Source organism: Bufo gargarizans, chromosome 2 (genome assembly GCF_014858855.1).
Source record: "Bufo gargarizans isolate SCDJY-AF-19 chromosome 2, ASM1485885v1, whole genome shotgun sequence".
NCBI lineage: Eukaryota > Metazoa > Chordata > Amphibia > Anura > Bufonidae > Bufo > Bufo gargarizans.
Window position 1 is genome coordinate 131,948,832 of NC_058081.1, and position 18,435 is coordinate 131,967,266.

The following is an 18,435-nucleotide window of genomic DNA, read 5'->3' on the forward strand; positions in this document are numbered from 1 at the left end:
TTATAAGGTTGTTTTTTACCCTTGTAGTGGCATTTTTATACCAGTGCTTTTGCAGTAAAATCACCAGTTCTAGATGTTAGCTTAGAATGTCCAGTCCTGAAATCATGCTCCATGTGTGAGCGTGATCCTCAGTTCTGGACTTGCAGGAGCGCACGGCATTATACTGACTTATAATGCTATGTGTAGAAATTAGCGAATCAAAGCTGATCAAGTGGAATCCGATCCGAATTTCAGGAAAAATTTGATTTGCACCGAAACCGAATTTCCTTACGCTTCGTGGTAACGAATTACATTTTTTCCTAAAATGGCTGCTGCACGTGTGAGGACATGGAGCAAGGAACTCTGGGAAGGCGGAATCACCCATAATACCATGCATGCAGCCAATCAGTAGCCAGCCAGTCTTGTGATGTCACAGCCCTATAAATAGCGGCAGCCATCTTAGATTCTGCCATTTACCAGTGTACTTAGTGCAGGGAGAGACATCAGCAGGGGCTAGGGACAGTGCTAGAAAAAACGTCATTGTGTTAAAAAAATATTTACAAGTGCAGAGAACATTATTCAAGGTGTAAGGAAAGGATAGGGAAGGAATCATTCCACAGCATTTATGTTGAACAGGGTTCAGTAGGGGAGGTTACAGATTGGGTAATAGGAACAATCCTATTACACCTTGCCGTACTAACTGCGGATCCAAATTGCCATTATACAGCTCTGTAATTCCAGTAAACCGTTCTTATTGGGGTGCAAGTGCTGTTTGATACAGCCATTAACAGGGTTTAGTACAAGGAAATATTTATACGTCTTATTTGCCCTTGTGCGGTGCAGTTATATGTTTTAAAGTATTTTTTGGCTTGTATTAGTGGGAAAAAAGGGCTTATTAGCGTTTGTGTGGTGAAGTGCGAAAAGTACAGCCCTTTTTGTCATGTATTAGTGGCAAAAGTAAAATATATTTGTTGTTTAGGGGTGCAGTTATATGCTCTAAAGCCCTTTATGTCGTGTAAGTATAATATAGTAAAATAAAGTAAAATATATTTGCCGATCAGTGGTGCTGTTATCTGTTCTAAAGCCTTTTGTGGCGTGTATTAGTGGAAAAAGAAAATATATATTTGCCATTCAGCGGTGCAGTTATATGTTCTAAAGCCTTTTGTGGTGTGTATTAGTGGCACAAAAAAGTAATTGCCGTTGTGTGGTGAAGTGAGAAAATTACATCCCTTTTTGGTCTGTAGTAGTGGTAAAAAAAAAGTGCTTATTAGCCGTTGTGTGGTGAAGTGAGAAAATTACAGACTTTTTTGGGGTGTTTTAATTTCGTTTTATTAATTTATTTGATCTAACAGTATGTCAGAAAGAGAAGTGCCAGGCCCTGCACAGGGAAGTGGCAGAGGCGTAAATGTTTCTGGCGCAGGCACAGGTCGCAGCAGAGTAAGGGGGTGTGGCAGTAGGGGTCATAGCGAGAGGCCTGAGCTTCTGGTGTCATCTAGTGGTCGTGTATTTACCAGCAACCCAGCAGTTCTAGAATGGTTGACTCAGTCATCTACTTCGTTCCAAATGACATGAGACACCCCCAGGAATGAGTCGGTGGGTTCCGCTGACACGACGCTTAGTTGGCATGGCCTGGGAGAAGGCCCTGTGCCCCCACCTGTCCTGAACCTTCCTCTGTCATTTTCAGTTCCCTCAGCACGAAAAGTATTAAATGCCATAGGCTCGGCTCCACTTTTCAGCAAGGAAAGGCTACTAGAGGACAGTCAGCAGCTACTGCCCAGCCAAGATCTGGAGTAGACATCCGCCATTTCCTCCGGTAGGCGGGAAAGTAGAGATGAGGATGATGTGATGTGGCGTGGGAGCTGGAGTTGCGAGCAGTAAGGCTCCTGACCCAGAGACAGTTGAGGAGGACATCAGTGACATACAGAGAGTACTCAATGATGATGATGTAGCTGATCGAACTTGGGAGCTGGGTGACAAAGGGGCTTCATCATCATCGGGAGAAGAGGGTGGCAGCTTGCCCATGAGTCAGCAAGTTGCTAGCGTGGCAGGGAGTCAGCAGGGTGGCAGCAGTGGGAGGTCAGGAGCCAAACGTGCCCAGGGTAAAACACCCACTTCACAGGAGCCTACCTGCCCAGGAAGTAGCATGGGTTCATGGAGGCAGCGGAGGCAGCGGCAGAAGCAGTCAGTCAGCGCGTGGTGTTCGGGGTAAAATCACCTAATTGGTGGTGTGGCAGTTTTTTGTTAAGTCGCCAGAGGAGGTGAACATGGCCATATGTAGAATCTGTGGGCAGAAGTGGAAGCGTGGCCTGGGTGCCAATGTTGGCACTGCAACCCTGCGTCCACATATGCAGCGTCACCATTAAGTGGCCTGGGAGAACCGTGGCTCCCATGTGGTGGTCCAGCCTGCAGCAGCAACCGCTGCATCACCCAGTGGCAGCACCTGGTTTCAGGCAGTCTAGGCTCCACCACCTGAGCTGAAGGGAGCTGTCTGTCCTTCCCATCATCTGCTGGTCCTGATGCTCCTGCTCCTCCTCCTCCTCCTCAGTCATTCCATCAGACAACAGTATGCATGCACTCATCCAACAGCGCAGAAGCTGAATGTGCTCCTGTCCAAGTTGCTGGTGCTGCAGTCCCTCCCTTTCCAAGTGGTGGACTCTGTACCTTTCAGAGAACTGATGGCTTGTGCCGAGCCGAGGTGGAGTACCAAAAAGGCAGTACCAGCCCTGCACACGTATGTAGAATAGAAGGTGGGCCAGTCCTTGAGCCTGTCGGTGTCTGCCAAAGTGCACGGCAGCGCCGACCAGTGGAGCTGTAACTACGGTCAGGGACAATACGGTCTGTGGATGACACATTGTTATGGGGATCTGTGGATGACACTGTTATTATGCCTCTCATTAGCCCCCATTATGCCTCTCATCACCCCCATATCAGCCCCCATGCCGCTCATTAGCCCCCATATCAGCTCTTATGCCTCATTAGCCCCCATTATAAGCCCTTATGCCTCATTAGCCTCATTATCAGCCCTTATGCCTCATTAACACCCATTATCAGCCCTTATGCCTTTATTAGCCCCCATATGCTTTATTAGCCCCCATTATTCCCCCCAGCAGCCTCATTTCTTATAAAAATAAAAAAAACACTTCCTCTCCTGCTTCTAGACTCTGCCGCTCCTCGCCGCCCGCAATTTTCTTGCTCCTCTGTCGGCTGTGCTCTGAACTGGCGCGTACAGCGTGAGGTCACAGTGCGCCCTCACGCTGTGCACAGCCCTGCACAGCCGACAGCCGAGGACCAGGAAGCGATAAGTACAGAGCGTTCACCGCTTCCATAATGAAAGCGCTTATTAGTATTCGCCGGCCATTGGGGCTTAAAAGGCAGCGCAGCTGCCTTGGGGAATCAGCGTGGGGGCAAGGAATACCCTAGGGGGGCAATTGCCCCCCTGTAGCAACGCCACTGCCTTTGGTCCAGTGACAATGTCCGCTTCTGCCTCCTCATCCTCCACCGTGTCCTCAGCCTCCACTGCAGGAACAATTCACAGCATACCACATTTGCAGGGCACGGTGGTGTCACGCTGTTCTGCACCTTGTTTGCCTGGGCGAACAGAGACACACAAGGGAGGAACTGCTCCATGTTCTTCATCAAGAAATCGAATCCTCGCTTTTTCTGCGACAACTCAAAATCGGAACCATGGTGACCAACAACGGTAAGAACATGGTGTCTGCGCTGCATTCAATCTGGTTGTCAAGCGGTTCCTGAAGTCTTCCACCCACCTGGAAGACATCCTAAAAATGGCCAGGAAACTTTGCATGCACTTCAGCCACTCGCACACCCTCCTTGAGCTGCAGCGGCAGAATGGCATCCCCCAACATTGGCTGATATGTGACATTTCCACCCGTTGGAATTCCACCCTCCATATGTTGGATCAACTATATGAACAGAGAAAGGCCATAAACGATTTCTTGATACAGGTGGACAAAGGTACTCCACTGTGTAAAGCCTCATGCACACGGCTGTTGTTTTGGTCCGCAAAACGGCAGCTCGGATGCGGACCCATTCACTTCAATGGGGCCGCAAAAGATGCAGACAGCACTTCGTGTACTGTCCACATCCGTTGCTCCGTTCCGTGGCCCCGCAAAAAAAAATATAACATGTCCTATTCTTGTCTGTGCTTTGATGACAAGAATAGGCATTTATATTAAAGGCTGTCCGTGCCGTTCCGCAAATTGCGGAACACTCACGGACGCCATCCGTGTTTTGCGGATCTGCAATTTGCGGACCACAAAACACACCACGGTCGTGTCCATGAGGCCTAACTTCGATGTTAGCCAGTGGCAGCTCATGCGTAAAAAAACTGCCGTTTGCTCGGGCCCTTTGAGGAGGCCACTTTATTTGTCAGTCGCCAGGACTACAGGATGAACAATGTCATTCCACTGATTCATGTCCTGTAGCACATGCGGCAAAATCTGGCTGGTCAGGAGACATGGAGACTACATCTTACGGCCACATGAGCCCTGTGGGAGCTGAACTAGAGGAGGAGGAGGACATTCAAGCACAAGCAATGTGTAGAGAAATGGGTGTTTTTTCTACACAGGTGACAGAAGAGGAGGAACAGGGGCAGCCGGAGTAGCTACAGGGCGATGAGAAAGATGAGGCAGAGGACCCAGACACACCGTGGCAGTATGCAGTGGAGATGTAGGCAGGGAGTCCCTCTGAGTCACTTGGGCAAATGGCCCGATGCATGCTCACTTGCTTGCGTAGTGACAGCTGAATTGTCACCATTCGGCAGAGGGATGACTACTGGCTCTCCAACATGTTAGACCCTCGCTACCGGTCCAAAATAAGAGCCTTTTTTTGCACCCGCTGAGAGGGAGGACAAACTGAACTACTATAGAGACATCCTATGTTGTCAGTTGGCCGCTGCCTTTGTGCGCCATTGCCCATCCTCTCACAGGTCTGAACCGGGGGGCCCTCTGCGCTCACATTCCACTGTCATGGCTGCTTGGAGGGGTGGGGGTGCAGGAGCAGTACCAGCTACATCAGCAGCAACTTAAGTCTAGCACGCTGATGAGCAGTTTTCTTCACCCACCTACTGAAGAAACTACTCACCAGCAACATCAGCTAGACATAGAGCAGAACCTGAACCAGCAAGTTGTGGCATACTTGGAGTGCACCCTGCCACCCCACATCAAAGATCCCCTGGACTACTGGGCAGCCAAACTTGATTTGTGGCTGCAACTGGCAGAGTTTGCCCTGGAAAAGCTTTCCTGCCCGGCCAGCAGTGTGGCATCAGAGCGGGTGTTTAGTGCGGCGGGGGCCATAGTTCCCCCAAGGAGAACTCGCCTGTCCACTCAAAATGTGGAGAATTTGACCTTTGTGAAGATGAATCAGGCGTGGATCTGCCAGGATTTTCAAACAAACACCAGTGCCTGGTGCATCAGACTAGATCATCCATGGTGCCACACCTACACTTTGTCAAAAGAGACCTGTTTCTTCTGGTTACCTGCTTCAGCTACTATTCTGATGCTGTCACCCGCCTGATGCCACACTTGTTGCCAGGTGCTCCTAACCCACCATCTTCAGCTGTCACTGGGCCACTGTGTGGTCTCCTCATGCTGCTGCCATCTCAACACTATGTCACTGGGCCACTCTGTGGTCTCCTCATGCTGCTGCCACCTCAACACTCTGAGGTCTCCTCATGCTGCTGCCACCTCAACACTCTGAGGTCTCCTCATGATGCTGCCCCCTCACCACTATGTCACTTCGCCGCTCTGTGGTCTCCTCATGCTGCTGCCACTTCAACACTATGTCACTGGCCTGCTCTGTGGTCTCCATAGGCGTCTCTACAGGGGTGCAAGGGGGGGGGGGGCAATTGTTAGGTTATTCCTTGCCCCCCTGCTGATTCCCCTTTAAAACGCTGGGCCGTATTTAACGCGGGGCAATAGTGGCAGCTGCCCCGTGCCTAGTTGCTCCTGAGGGGCCCAAGGCAGCTGCCTTTGAGCTCTGCTGGCTACTGGTAACGTGGGGGGCGACGGCAGGGCACAGGGAGATGAGCGCTTCCATTGTGGACGTGCTCATCTCCATAGTCATCTGTATTGCTGTCCTCAGGACAGCGATACAGCTGGAAGTGCTGCGGCGGGGCATGGGAGGTAGAGGTGTATCCCTTCCATGTTCCTCTGATAGGGTGCAGGCACTAGGCCTGCAGCCTATCAGAGGCCAGTGCAGGTGGCGCGATGACATCATTGCACCGCCTGAGCCATACAGTGCGGGGCACAGGCTGGAAGAGGCCTGCATTGCATTGCTGCCAGCTTGATAGAGGTAAGTATAAGTGTTTATTTTTTTTATATGGTACTACTACTGGCACATGATTGGGGAGCATCTATGGGGGCACCTGTTACTGGCACATGATTTGGGGGCACTGTTACTGGCACATGATTAGGGGCATCTATGGGGGCACTTGTTACGGGCATATGATTGGGGGGCATCTATGGGGGCACTTGTTACTGGCACATGATTGGGGGGTCATCTATGGGGGCAATTGTTATTGGCACATGATTGGGGGGCATCTATGGGGGCACTTGTTACTGGCACATGATTGGGGGGCATCCATAGGAGTACTTTTTACTGGCACCTGATTGGGGGCATCTATGGGGGTACTTGTTACTGGCACATGATTAGGGGGCATATATGGGGCACTTGTTACTGGCATGATTGGGGGGCATCTATGGGGGCACTTGTTACTGGCACATGATTGGGGGCATCTATGTGGGCACTTGTTACTGGCACATTGATGTCAGGTTCTAAGGATGAGATACCGATGAAAAATTCTTTAAATTCTATTTGCCTACAGTCACCACTAGGGGGAACTCACTTTATGGAATGGGATAAAATAATTTAAAAAAAGCCAATGTGTGTCCCTGCCAGTCTTTGCTTACTTGTCCAGCAGTGATGATCCGCCATATATACATGAGTGCTGCAGCCAATTGCTGTCCTCATTGGACTTGTGCATGGAAAGTATTACTGCTGAGACCAGTGATTGGCTGCAGCGGTCATGCAGGTGTAATTCACATTATAGCTCACATTATAGGAGGGACAAAAACAGAGACGAACAGGAACTAATGCAGTAGCAGAGTATTATATTTTTTTTTTAAAGCGACTCTCCGGTTCAAGAAAAAAAAAAAAAAAAAACTCACTTTAGGCTACTTTTACACTTGCGTTCAGAGCGGATCTGTCTGGTGTCTGCACAGACGGATCCACTCCTATAATGCAGACGATGGGATCCATTCAGAACGGATCCGGCTGCATTACATTTTAGAAAAAATTCTAAGTGTGAAAGTTGCTCAGACGGATCCGTCCAGACTTTACATTGAAAGTCAATGGGTGACGGATCCGTTTGAAATTGAGCCATATTGTGTCAACTTCAAACGGATCCGTCCCCATTGACTTACATTGTAAGTCTGGACGGATCCGCTTGCCTCCGCACTGCCAGGCGGACACCCAAACTCTGCAAGCAGCGTTCGGGTGTCCGCCTGCTGAGCGGAGCAGAGGACAAACTGTGCCAGACGGATCCGCATCCACTCAGAATGCATTAGGGCAGTACGGATGCGTTCGGGGCCGCTTGTGAGAGCCTTTAAATGGAACTCACAAGCGGAGCCCCGAACGCTAGTGTGAAAGTAGCCTTAATTGGGGCATGAACAGAGCAGTTACATGTTGTACTTTTAATCTTTTTAGTTTCAGATCTTCTAATTCTCAGGCTCCTCTTCTGCCATCTAAGATGGCTGAACCGCTTCGCAGACTACCTAACGCATACTGTGCATTGGTAGTCCAAGATGCTTCCTACTTGTCCAGCCCTGCTCTTTGATAGGCTGATACTGTTCATGTGAGCAGTGCTGGCCAATCCAAGAGCAGTGGGGCGTGTCTTATTCTACCAAATGAACAGTGTGCACAGGTAGTCTGTGAAGTGGTGGTGCGACCATCTTGGATGGTAGAAGAGGAGACTGGGAACTGATGGATCTGCAGATAAAGGTTAAGTAGGGCACCATGTAAGGGTTTATTCACCAGTAAATGTCAATTTTTTTAATTGAACCAGAGGGTTGCTATAATCACATTCCCATTTGTATTTCTACCACATTTTCCTAGCTTGGTAATTAGGAACTTCCATATACCGAAAAAAACATGCACTTGTGTGAATGAGGCTTAAGGGTCCATTCACGTGTCCGTAGTGTATTGCGGATCCGCAGTACACTCAGCCAGCACCCCTATAGCAATTGCGGACAAGAATAGAACATGCTCTATTTTTTTCGGAGCCGCGGTCCGGAAGATCGGCGTCATGCTCCGGTAATGTGGACAGCACAGTGTGCTGTCCTCATCCATTCCGTCCCAATAAAGAATGAAGGAGTCCGCACCCGTTCCGCACAATTGCGGACGTGTGAATGGAGCCTAAAGGTCTCACTTCAGCAAATGGCATTTATCATGTATAGAAAGTTAATACAAGGCTCTAACTAATGCGCAGAGTCACGCATATATGCATCATCTCGCGAGAGCCGTGATTTCCTGTGAACGCGCGCACACAGGCGCGTGCGCTCACAGGAACGGAAGGTAAGCGAGTGGATCTCCAGCCTGCCAGCGGCGATCGCTCGCTGGCAGGCTGGAGATGTGATTTTTTTTAACCCCTAACAGGTATATTAGACGCTGTTTTGATAACAGCGTCTAATATACCTGCTACCTGGTCCTCTGGTGGTCCTCCCTTTTGTTTGGATCGACCACCAGAGGACACAGGTAGCTGTGTAAAGTACCACAAAACACTACACTACAGTACACCCCCCCCCTCCCTGTCACTTATTAACCCCTTATGAACCCCTGATCACCCATGATCACCCCATATAGACTCCCTGATCACACCCCTGTCATTGATCACCCCCCTTTCATTGATCACCCCCTTGTCAGGCTCCGTTCAGACGTCCGTATGATTTTTACGGATCCACTTATACATGGATCGGATCCGCAAAACACATGCGGATGTCTGAATGGAGCCTTACAGGGGGGTGATCAATGACAAGGGGGTGATCACGCATATAGACTTCCTGATCACTTCCCTGTCATTGATCACCACCCTGTCATTGATCACCCCACTGTAAGGCTCCATTCAGACGTCCGTATGATTTTTACGGATCCACTGATACATGGATCGGATCCGCAAAACACATGCGGACGTCTGAATGGAGCCTTACAGGGGGTGATCAATGACAGGCGGGTGATCACCCATATAGATTCCCTGATCACCCCCTGTCATTGATCACCCCCCTGTCATTGATCACCCCCCTGTCAGGCTCCATTTAGATGTCCGTATGATTTTTACAGATCCACGGATACATGGATCGGATCCGCAAAACACATACGGACGTCTGAATGCAGCCTTACAGAGGGGTGATCAATGACAGGCGGGTGATCACCCATATAGATTCCCTGATCACCCCCTGTCATTGATCACCCCCCTGTAAGGCTCCATTCAGACGTCCGTATGCGTTTTGCGGATCCGATCCATGTATCCGTGGATCCGTAAAAATCATACAGACGTCTGAATGGAGCCTTACAGGGGGGTGATCAATGACAGGGGGGTGATCACCTCATATACATTCCCTGATCACCCCCTGTAAGGCTCCATTCAGACGTCCGTATGCGTTTTGCGGATCCGATCCATGTATCCGTGGATCCGTAAAAATCATACAGACGTCTGAATGGAGCCTTACAGGGGGGTGATCAATGACAGGGGGGTGATCACCCCATATAGACTCCCTGATCATCCCCCTGTCATTGATCACCCCCTGTAAGGCTCCATTCAGAATTTTTTTTTTTTTTTATTTTTTTCTTACTAAGTCTCATATTCCACTAACTTGTGTCAAAAAATAAAATCTCACATGAACTCACCATACCCCTCACGGAATCCAAATGCGTAAAATTTTTTAGACATTTATATTCCAGACTTCTTCTCACGCTTTAGGGCCCCTAAAATGCCAGGGCAGTATAAATACCCCACATGTGAAAGAAGACACCCCAAGGTATTCCGTGAGGGGCATATTGAGTCCATGAAAGATTGAAAGTTTTGTCCCAAGTTAGCGGAAAGGGAGACTTTGTGAGAAAATACAAAAAAAAAAAAAATTTCCGCTAACTTGTGCCAAAAATAAAAATATTCTATGAACTCGCCATGCCCCTCATTGAATACCTTGGGGTGTCTTCTTTCCAAAATGGGGTCACATGTGGGGTATTTATACTGCCCTGGCTTTTTAGGGGCCCGAAAGCATGAGAAGAAGTCTGGAATATAAATGTCTAAAAATGCCCTCCTAAAAGAAATTTGGGTTGCTTTGCGCATCTAGGCTGCAAAAAAGTGTCACACATTTGGTATCGCCGTACTCAGGAGAAGTTGGGCAATGTGTTTTGGGGTGTCATTTTACATATACCCATGCTGGGAGAGATAAATATCTTGGTCAAATGCCAACTTTGTATAAAAAAATGGGAAAAGTTGTCTTTTGCCAAGATATTTCTCTCACCCAGCATGGGTATATGTAAAATGACACTGCAAAACACATTCCCCAACTTCTCCTGAGTACGGCGATACCAGATGTGTGACACTTTTTTGCCGCCTAGGTGGGCAAAGGGGCCCACATTCCAAAGAGCACCTTTAGGCCCCTTTCACATGGGCGAGTTTTCCGTGCGGGTGCGATCCGTGCGGCGAACGTATAGCACCCGCACTAAATCCTGACCCATTCATTTCTATGGGGCTGTGCACATGAGCGTTGTTTTTCACGCATCACTTGTGCGATCAGTGGAAATCGCAGCATGCTCTATATTGTCCGATTTTGACGTGACGCAGGCCCCATAGAAGTGAATGGGGTGAATGAAAATCGCATAGCATCCGCAAGCAAGTACGGATGCGGTGCGATTTTCACGCACGGTTGCTAGGAGACCCGATCATTATTATTTTCCCTTATAACATGGTTATAAGGGAAAATAATAGCATTCTGAATACAGAATGCATAGTAAAACAGCGCTAGAGGGGTTAAAAAACAAAATCAAAAATAATTTTACTCACCTTAGTCCACTTGATCACGAAGCCCGGCATCTCCTTGTGTCTCCTCTGTGCTGAACAGGACCTGGGGTGAGCTGCTCCATTAAATACCGGTTAAGGACCTGCGATGACGTCACTCCGGTCATCACATGGTCTTTTACCATGGTGAATCACCATGGTAAAAGATCATGTGACGTACCATGTGATGACCGGAGTGACGTCATCGCAGGTCCTTAACCGGTATTTAATGGAGCAGCTCACCCCAGGTCCTGTTCAGCGCAGAGGAGACACAAGGAGATGCCGGGCTTCGTGATCAAGTGGACTAAGGTGAGTTAAATTTTTTTTTTTTTTTTTTAACCCCTCTAGCGCTGTTTTACTATGCATTCTGTATTCAGAATGCTATTATTTTCCCTTATAACCATGTTATAAGGGAAAATAATACAATCTTCAGAACATCAATCCCAAGCCCGAACTTCTGTGAAGAAGTTCGGGTTTGGGTACCAAACATGCGCGATTTTTCTCACGCGAGTGCAACTCATGACAATGTTTTGCACTCGCGCGGGAAAATCGCGCATTTTCCCGCAACGCACCCGGCTCTTATCCGGGCAAAAAAACTGACGCCCGTGTGAAAGAGGCCTTAGGATTTCACAGGTCATTTTTTACACATTTTGATTTCAAACTACTTACCACACATTAGGGCCCCTAGAATGCCAGGGCAGTATAACTACCCCACAAGTGACCCCATTTTGGAAAGAAGACACCCCAAGGTATTCCGTGAGGGGCAGGGCGAGTTCCTAGAATTTTTTATTTTCTGTCACAAGTTAGCGGAAAATGATGATTTTTTTTTTTTCCTACAAAGTCTCATATTCCACTTGTGACAAAAAATAAAAAATTCTAGGAACTCGCCATGCCCCTCACGGAATACCTTGGGGTGTCTTCTTTCCAAAATGGGGTCACTTGTGGGGTAGTTATACTGCCCTGGCAATTTAGGGGCCCATATGTGTGAGAAGTAGTTTGCAATCAAAATGTGTAAAAAATGGCCTGCGAAATCCGAAAGGTGCACTTTGGAATATGTGCCCCTTTGCCCACCTTGGCTGCAAAAAAGTGTCACACATCTGGTATCGCCGTACTCGGGAGAAGTTGGGGAATGTGTTTTGGGGTGTCATTTTACATATACCCATGCTGGGAGAGATAAATATCTTGGTCAAATGCCAACTTTGTATAAAAAAATGGGAAAAGTTGTCTTTAGCCAAGATATTTCTCTCACCCAGCATGGGTATATGTAAAATGACACCCCAAAACACATTCCCCAACTTCTCCTGAGTACGGCGATACCACATGTGTGACACTTTTTTGCAGCCTAGGTGGGCAAATGGACCCACATTCCAAAGTGCACCTTTCGGATTTCACCGGTCATTTTTTACAGATTTTGAATGCAAACTTCTTCTCACACATATGGGCCCCTAAATTGCCAGGGCAGTATAACTACGCCACAAGTGACCCCATTTTGGAAAGAAGACACCCCAAGGTATTTTTTGATGGGCATAGTAAGTTCATGGAAGTTTTTATTTTTTATCACAAGTTAGTGGAATATCAGACTTTGTAAGAAAAAAAAAATAATCGAAAAAAAAAATCATAATTTTCAGCTAACTTGTGACAAAAAATTAAAAGTTCTATGAACTCACTATGCCCACTTTCCGAAATGTCTACTTTCCAAAATGGGGTCATTTGTGGGGTTTTTCTACTGTCTGGGCATTGTAGAAACTCAGGAAACATGACAGGTGCTCAGAAAGTCAGAGCTGCTTCAAAAAGCGGAAATTCACATTTTTGTACCATAGTTTGTAAAAGCTATAACTTTTACCCAAACCATTTTTTTTATCAAAGACATGTAGAAAAATAAATTTTGCGAAAAATTTATATATGGATGTCGTTTTTTTTGCAAAATTTTACAACTGAAAGTGAAAAATGTCATTTTTTTGCAAAAAAATCGTTAAATTTCGATTAATAACAAAAAAAGTAAAAATGTCAGCAGCAATGAAATACCACCAAATGAAAGCTCTATTAGTGAGAAGAAAAGGAGGCAAAATTCATTTGGGTGGTAAGTTGCATGACCGAGCGATAAACGGTGAAAGTAGTGTAGTGCAGAAGTGTAAAAAGTGGCCTGGTCATTAAGGGGAACCTGTCACTGGGATTTTGTGTATAGAGCTGAGGACATGGGTTGCTAGATGACCACTAGCACATCCGCAATATCCAGTCCCGATAGCTCTGTGCACTTTTATTGTGTAAAAAAAACTATTTGATACATATGCAAATTACCCTGAGATGAGTCCTGTCCCTGACTCATCTCACATACAGGACTCATCTCTGGTTAATTTGCATATGTATCAAATCGTTTTTTTTACACAATAAAAGTGCACAGAGCTATGGGGACTGGATATTGCAGATGTGCTAGCGGCCATCTAGCAACCCATGTCCTCTGCTCTATACCCAAAATCCTGGTGACAGGTTCCCTTTAAGGGGGTTTCAGCTAGCGGGGCTGAAGTGGTTAAAGGGAACCTGTCACCGGGATTTTGTGTATAGAGCTGAGGACATGGGTTGCTAGATGGCCGCTAGTACATCTGCAATACCCAGTCCCCATAGCTCTGTGTGCTTTTATTGTGTAAAAAAAAACGATTTTATACATATGCAAATTACCTGAGATGAGTCCCTGACTCATCTCACATACAGGACTCATCTCAGGTTAATTTGCATATGTATCAAATCGTTTTTTTTACACAATGAAAGTACACAGAGCTATGGGAACTGGGTATTGTGGATGTGCTAGCGGCGATCTAGCAACCCATGTCCTCATCGCCATACCCAAAATCCCGGTGACAGGTTCTCTTTAACTTCCCCTATTTATTACTGCTTACCACCTCTGGGGGTGCGGTTTATAGCTTCAGTTCCTGGACTAGTTGCTTCTTAGTTGAGCTCATGGCGGTGCTTTTGCTCCACGTGAAGTTAAGTGTCGTTTTCCTTATTTGTTGTAATTCCCTGTCTTGTGGATCTAGGCCTGAGGGAGACTCCTGTTCATCCTTCTGGTGTAGGAATAGGTTGTCTCAAGTCCTGTCATTAGCTTGGTAATTAGGAACTTCCATATACAGGTCCTTCTAAAAAAATTAGCATATTGTGATAAAGTTCATTATTTTCTGTAATGTACTGATAAACATTAGACTTTCATATATTTTAGATTCATTACACACAACTGAAGTAGTTCAAGCCTTTTATTGTTTTAATATTGATGATTTTGGCATACAGCTCATGAAAACCCAAATTTCCTATCTAAAAAAATTAGCATATTTCATCTGACCAATAAAAGAAAAGTGTTTTTAATACAAAAAAAGTCAACCTTCAAATAATTATGTTCAGTTATGCACTCAATACTTGGTCGGGAATCCTTTTGCAGAAATGACTGCTTCAATGCGGCGTGGCATGGAGGCAATCAGCCTGTGGTACTGCTGAGGTGTTATGGAGGCCCAGGATGCTTCGATAGCGGCCTTAAGCTCATCCAGAGTGTTGGGTCTTGCGTCTCTCAACTTTCTCTTCCCAATATCCCACAGATTCTCTATGGGGTTCAGGTCAGGAGAGTTGGCAGGCCAATTGAGCACAGTAATACCATGGTCAGTAAACCATTTATCAGTGGTTTTGGCACTGTGAGCAGGTGCCAGGTCGTGCTGAAAAATGAAATCTTCATCTCCATAAAGCTTTTCATCAGATGGAAGCATGAAGTGCTCCAAAATCTCCTGATAGCTAGCTGCATTGACCCTGCCCTTGATAAAACACAGTGGACCAACACCAGCAGCTGACATGGCACCCCAGACCATCACTGACTGTGGGTACTTGACACTGGACTTCAGGCATTTTGGCATTTCCTTCTCCCCAGTCTTCCTCCAGACTCTGGCACCTTGATTTCCGAATGACATGCAACAGTCCAGTGCTGCTTCTCTGTAGCCCAGGTCAGGCGCTTCTGCCGCTGTTTCTGGGGAATGCGGCACCTGTAGCCCATTTCCTGCACACGCCTGTACACGGTGGCTCTGGATGTTTCTACTCCAGACTCAGTCCACTGCTTCCGCAGGTCCCCCAAGGTCTGGAATCGGTCCTTCTCCACAATCTTCCTCAGGGTCCGGTCACCTCTTCTCGTTGTGCAGCGTTTTCTGCCACACTTTTTCCTTCCCACAGACTTCCCACTGAGGTGCCTTGATACAGCACTCTGGGAACAGCCTATTCGTTCAGAAATTTCTTTCTGTGTCTTACCCTCTTGCTTGAGGGTGTCAATGATGGCCTTCTGGACAGCAGTCAGGTCGGCAGTCTTACCCATGATTGCGGTTTTGAGTAATGAACCAGGCTGGGAGTTTTTAAAAGCTTCAGGAATCTTTTGCAGGTGTTTAGAGTTAATTAGTTGATTCAGATGATTAGGTTAATAGCTCGTTTAGAGAACCTTTTCATGATACGCAAATTTTTTTAGATAGGAATTTTGGGTTTTCATGAGCTGTATGTCAAAATCATCAATATTAAAACAATAAAAGGCTTGAACTACTTCAGTTGGTGTGTAATGAATCTAAAATATATGAAAGTCTAATGTTTATCAGTACATTACAGAAAATAATTAACTTTATCACAATATGCTAATTTTTCGAGAAGGACCTGTATATGGAAAAAACATGCACTTGTGTGAATGAAGCTTAACCCTGGGTTCACACCTAAGCGTTCCTCAAACGCGCGTTTTACGCGCGTTTTTTGTAATAGTAAACGCGCGTTTGACGCGCGTTTGTGTCATTGACTGCAGTGTCCTATGGCCACAAACGCGCGTCAAAACGCCCGAAAGAAGCTCAAGTACTTGTTTGAGCGTCGGGCGTTTTACAGCGCGTTCGTACGCGCTGTAAACCGCCCAGGTGTGAACCCTTCCCATAGGGAAGCATTGGTTTTCATGTCTTAAGCGTTTTACAGCGCGTTTGAACGCGCTGTAAAACGCTCAGGTGTGAACCCAGGGTAAAGGTTTCACTTCAGCAACTGGCATTTATCACGTAGAGAACGTTAATACAAGGCTCTTACTCATGTATTGTTATTATCCACATTGCCTCCTTTTCTGGATTGATTCATTTTCCATCACATCATACACAGCTTATATCCAGGGGTTACGACCACTCTGCAATCCAGCAGAGGTGGCTGTGCTTCCAGACTATAGGAAAAAGCCTTTTTCCTATAATGCGTAAGTACGGCCATCACTGCAGCGCAGATACAAGGTGGCTGGAACCGGGAGCTGCTCTGCATACCTGCTTATGCACGCTTTTTCATATATATAGTGTTGGAGCTGCTGGATTAGAGGGTGGTCATAACCCCTGGAAACAAGCAGTGTATAATGTAATGAAAAATGCATGAAGCCAGCAAAGGAGACAATATGGACAATCACAAGTGAGACAACCCCTTTAAATTGCCTCATGTACTCATGTCTTCCTTGTTGTAACCCTACTGATTTCAGTTCCGTATGAAACTACAATTTGCTTTTAGAATTAATTCTGTCTTGTAACAAATGTATTCCTGAGAGCGAACAACCAGCTTCTGCTGTCACCATGCCAATTAGATGCAATGCATTATTGATACTTCTATCCTGCTGCTGCGGAACACAAGTTTTATTCTATTACTCTGTCAGGAAGAAGAAAAGGATGACAATTCGGCTGCTTATTAAGCCCATGAAGTAATGTATGATACAATCAGCATGCCCATTAAAACACCAAATTGTTTAAATTTGAGAAGGATATTGTTTTTTGTGTTTTTATTTTAATCAAACTGGCATCCTGCACAAATCCTTGTATTATTCATCTAGGATCTGCATGGCTCCCAATGCCCAATATAGTAAAACCATCAATCACGTTATGGTGCAGGGAATCCAATGTCTAATAAGCTGTAACTAAAGCTGGCCATACACAGACTAAGGCCTCAGGCACACGAACGTATTTTGTTTCCGTGTCACTTCCGTTTTTTGCGGAGAGGATGCAGACCCATTCATTGCATCAGTATGTCTGTTCCGTAGCCCCGCAAAAAAATCAAAAAAATAAAATTAAAATGGAACATGTCCTATTCTTGTCCTTTTTAGGCATTGTTACAATAGAGCCGCAAAAAAAAACAAAAAGAAAAAAAAAACACACATACGGTCGTGTGCATGTAGCCTAAGGCCAGTTTCAGAGCAGCGTTTTCACTGCGTGTCAGAGCATGAATTGCTCCTTTAACCTGACCACACGGCATTATAATTATTTATAATGCTGTGTGTCTCTGCCCACCCTCAACTGTAATAATTTGCATTACGAGAGTACAAATCATTACAGATCAGGACAGAGACACACAGCATTATAAAATCATTATAATGCCGTGGGGTCCGATCAAAGCAGCAGATTTCACTCTCCCACACAGTGTGCACTTTACTCTAAATCTAGCTTTAGGTCGGCCAGAGCAGACGGTTTTGTCAGGATCAGTTGGGCATAATTGTATATATTTGAAGTTTGCCTGAAATACATTTGGCCTATTTTGCTGAAAAAAGGATTAGAATTTCCATGGTTCTGAAGGGAGATAAGCCACTGCTACACGTATCTGACAGCAGCTTACTCCTCTATTCAGAGCATATGTACCAGTGTATGGGGAAGATGGAAGGCAAGGCATTTGGAGGACAGCTACTGAATGCAGTTCTACAATAAATGTTACCTTAATACAGCAAGAAACTATATGGGTAATGAGAATGGTTACAGAGAAGAAATCATATGACTACTCTGCTGGTGCCAGTAATGGCCTCTCTGCTACATCCAGAGCCATCGTAATCCGCATCAGCACATTGCATGAAGCCAGGACGTCACAGAGAATACACAAGCCCTGGACATCCACTGTGCATCGTCATATAAGAATCTTAGCAAATTCCAACAAATGCAGTCCTTTAAAGGGAGTCTGCCACCATTAACCTCCATATCCAACTTCGTATATTTGTGGTTCACCTGATCTGATGCTCCATTCCAGTTATGTAACTTTTTCTTAATATGCAAATTAGGCATTTGGTGCAACGAGGGAATCACCATTGCTCTTGTTGTATCCAATCTACTTTCCGTGGTTAGCATCTCCCTCACTGTTTTGATCGATAGGGTCGGGCAGTGGCAAGGGAGGGGCTGGCCATAGAAAGGAGTGGAGGGCAACAGTGATGGCCTCGTTGCACCAGACACCTAATTTATATATTAGGAAAATGTATCATAGCTCTGGTACAGAGCCTCAGATCAACAAAAGAAGAACAGTGCCGTGAGCAAGTGAACCACAGCTGTGTCTACGCATCAAGATGGATAGGGAGGTCACTGGGAAACCCAGATAAAAAAGCTGATATT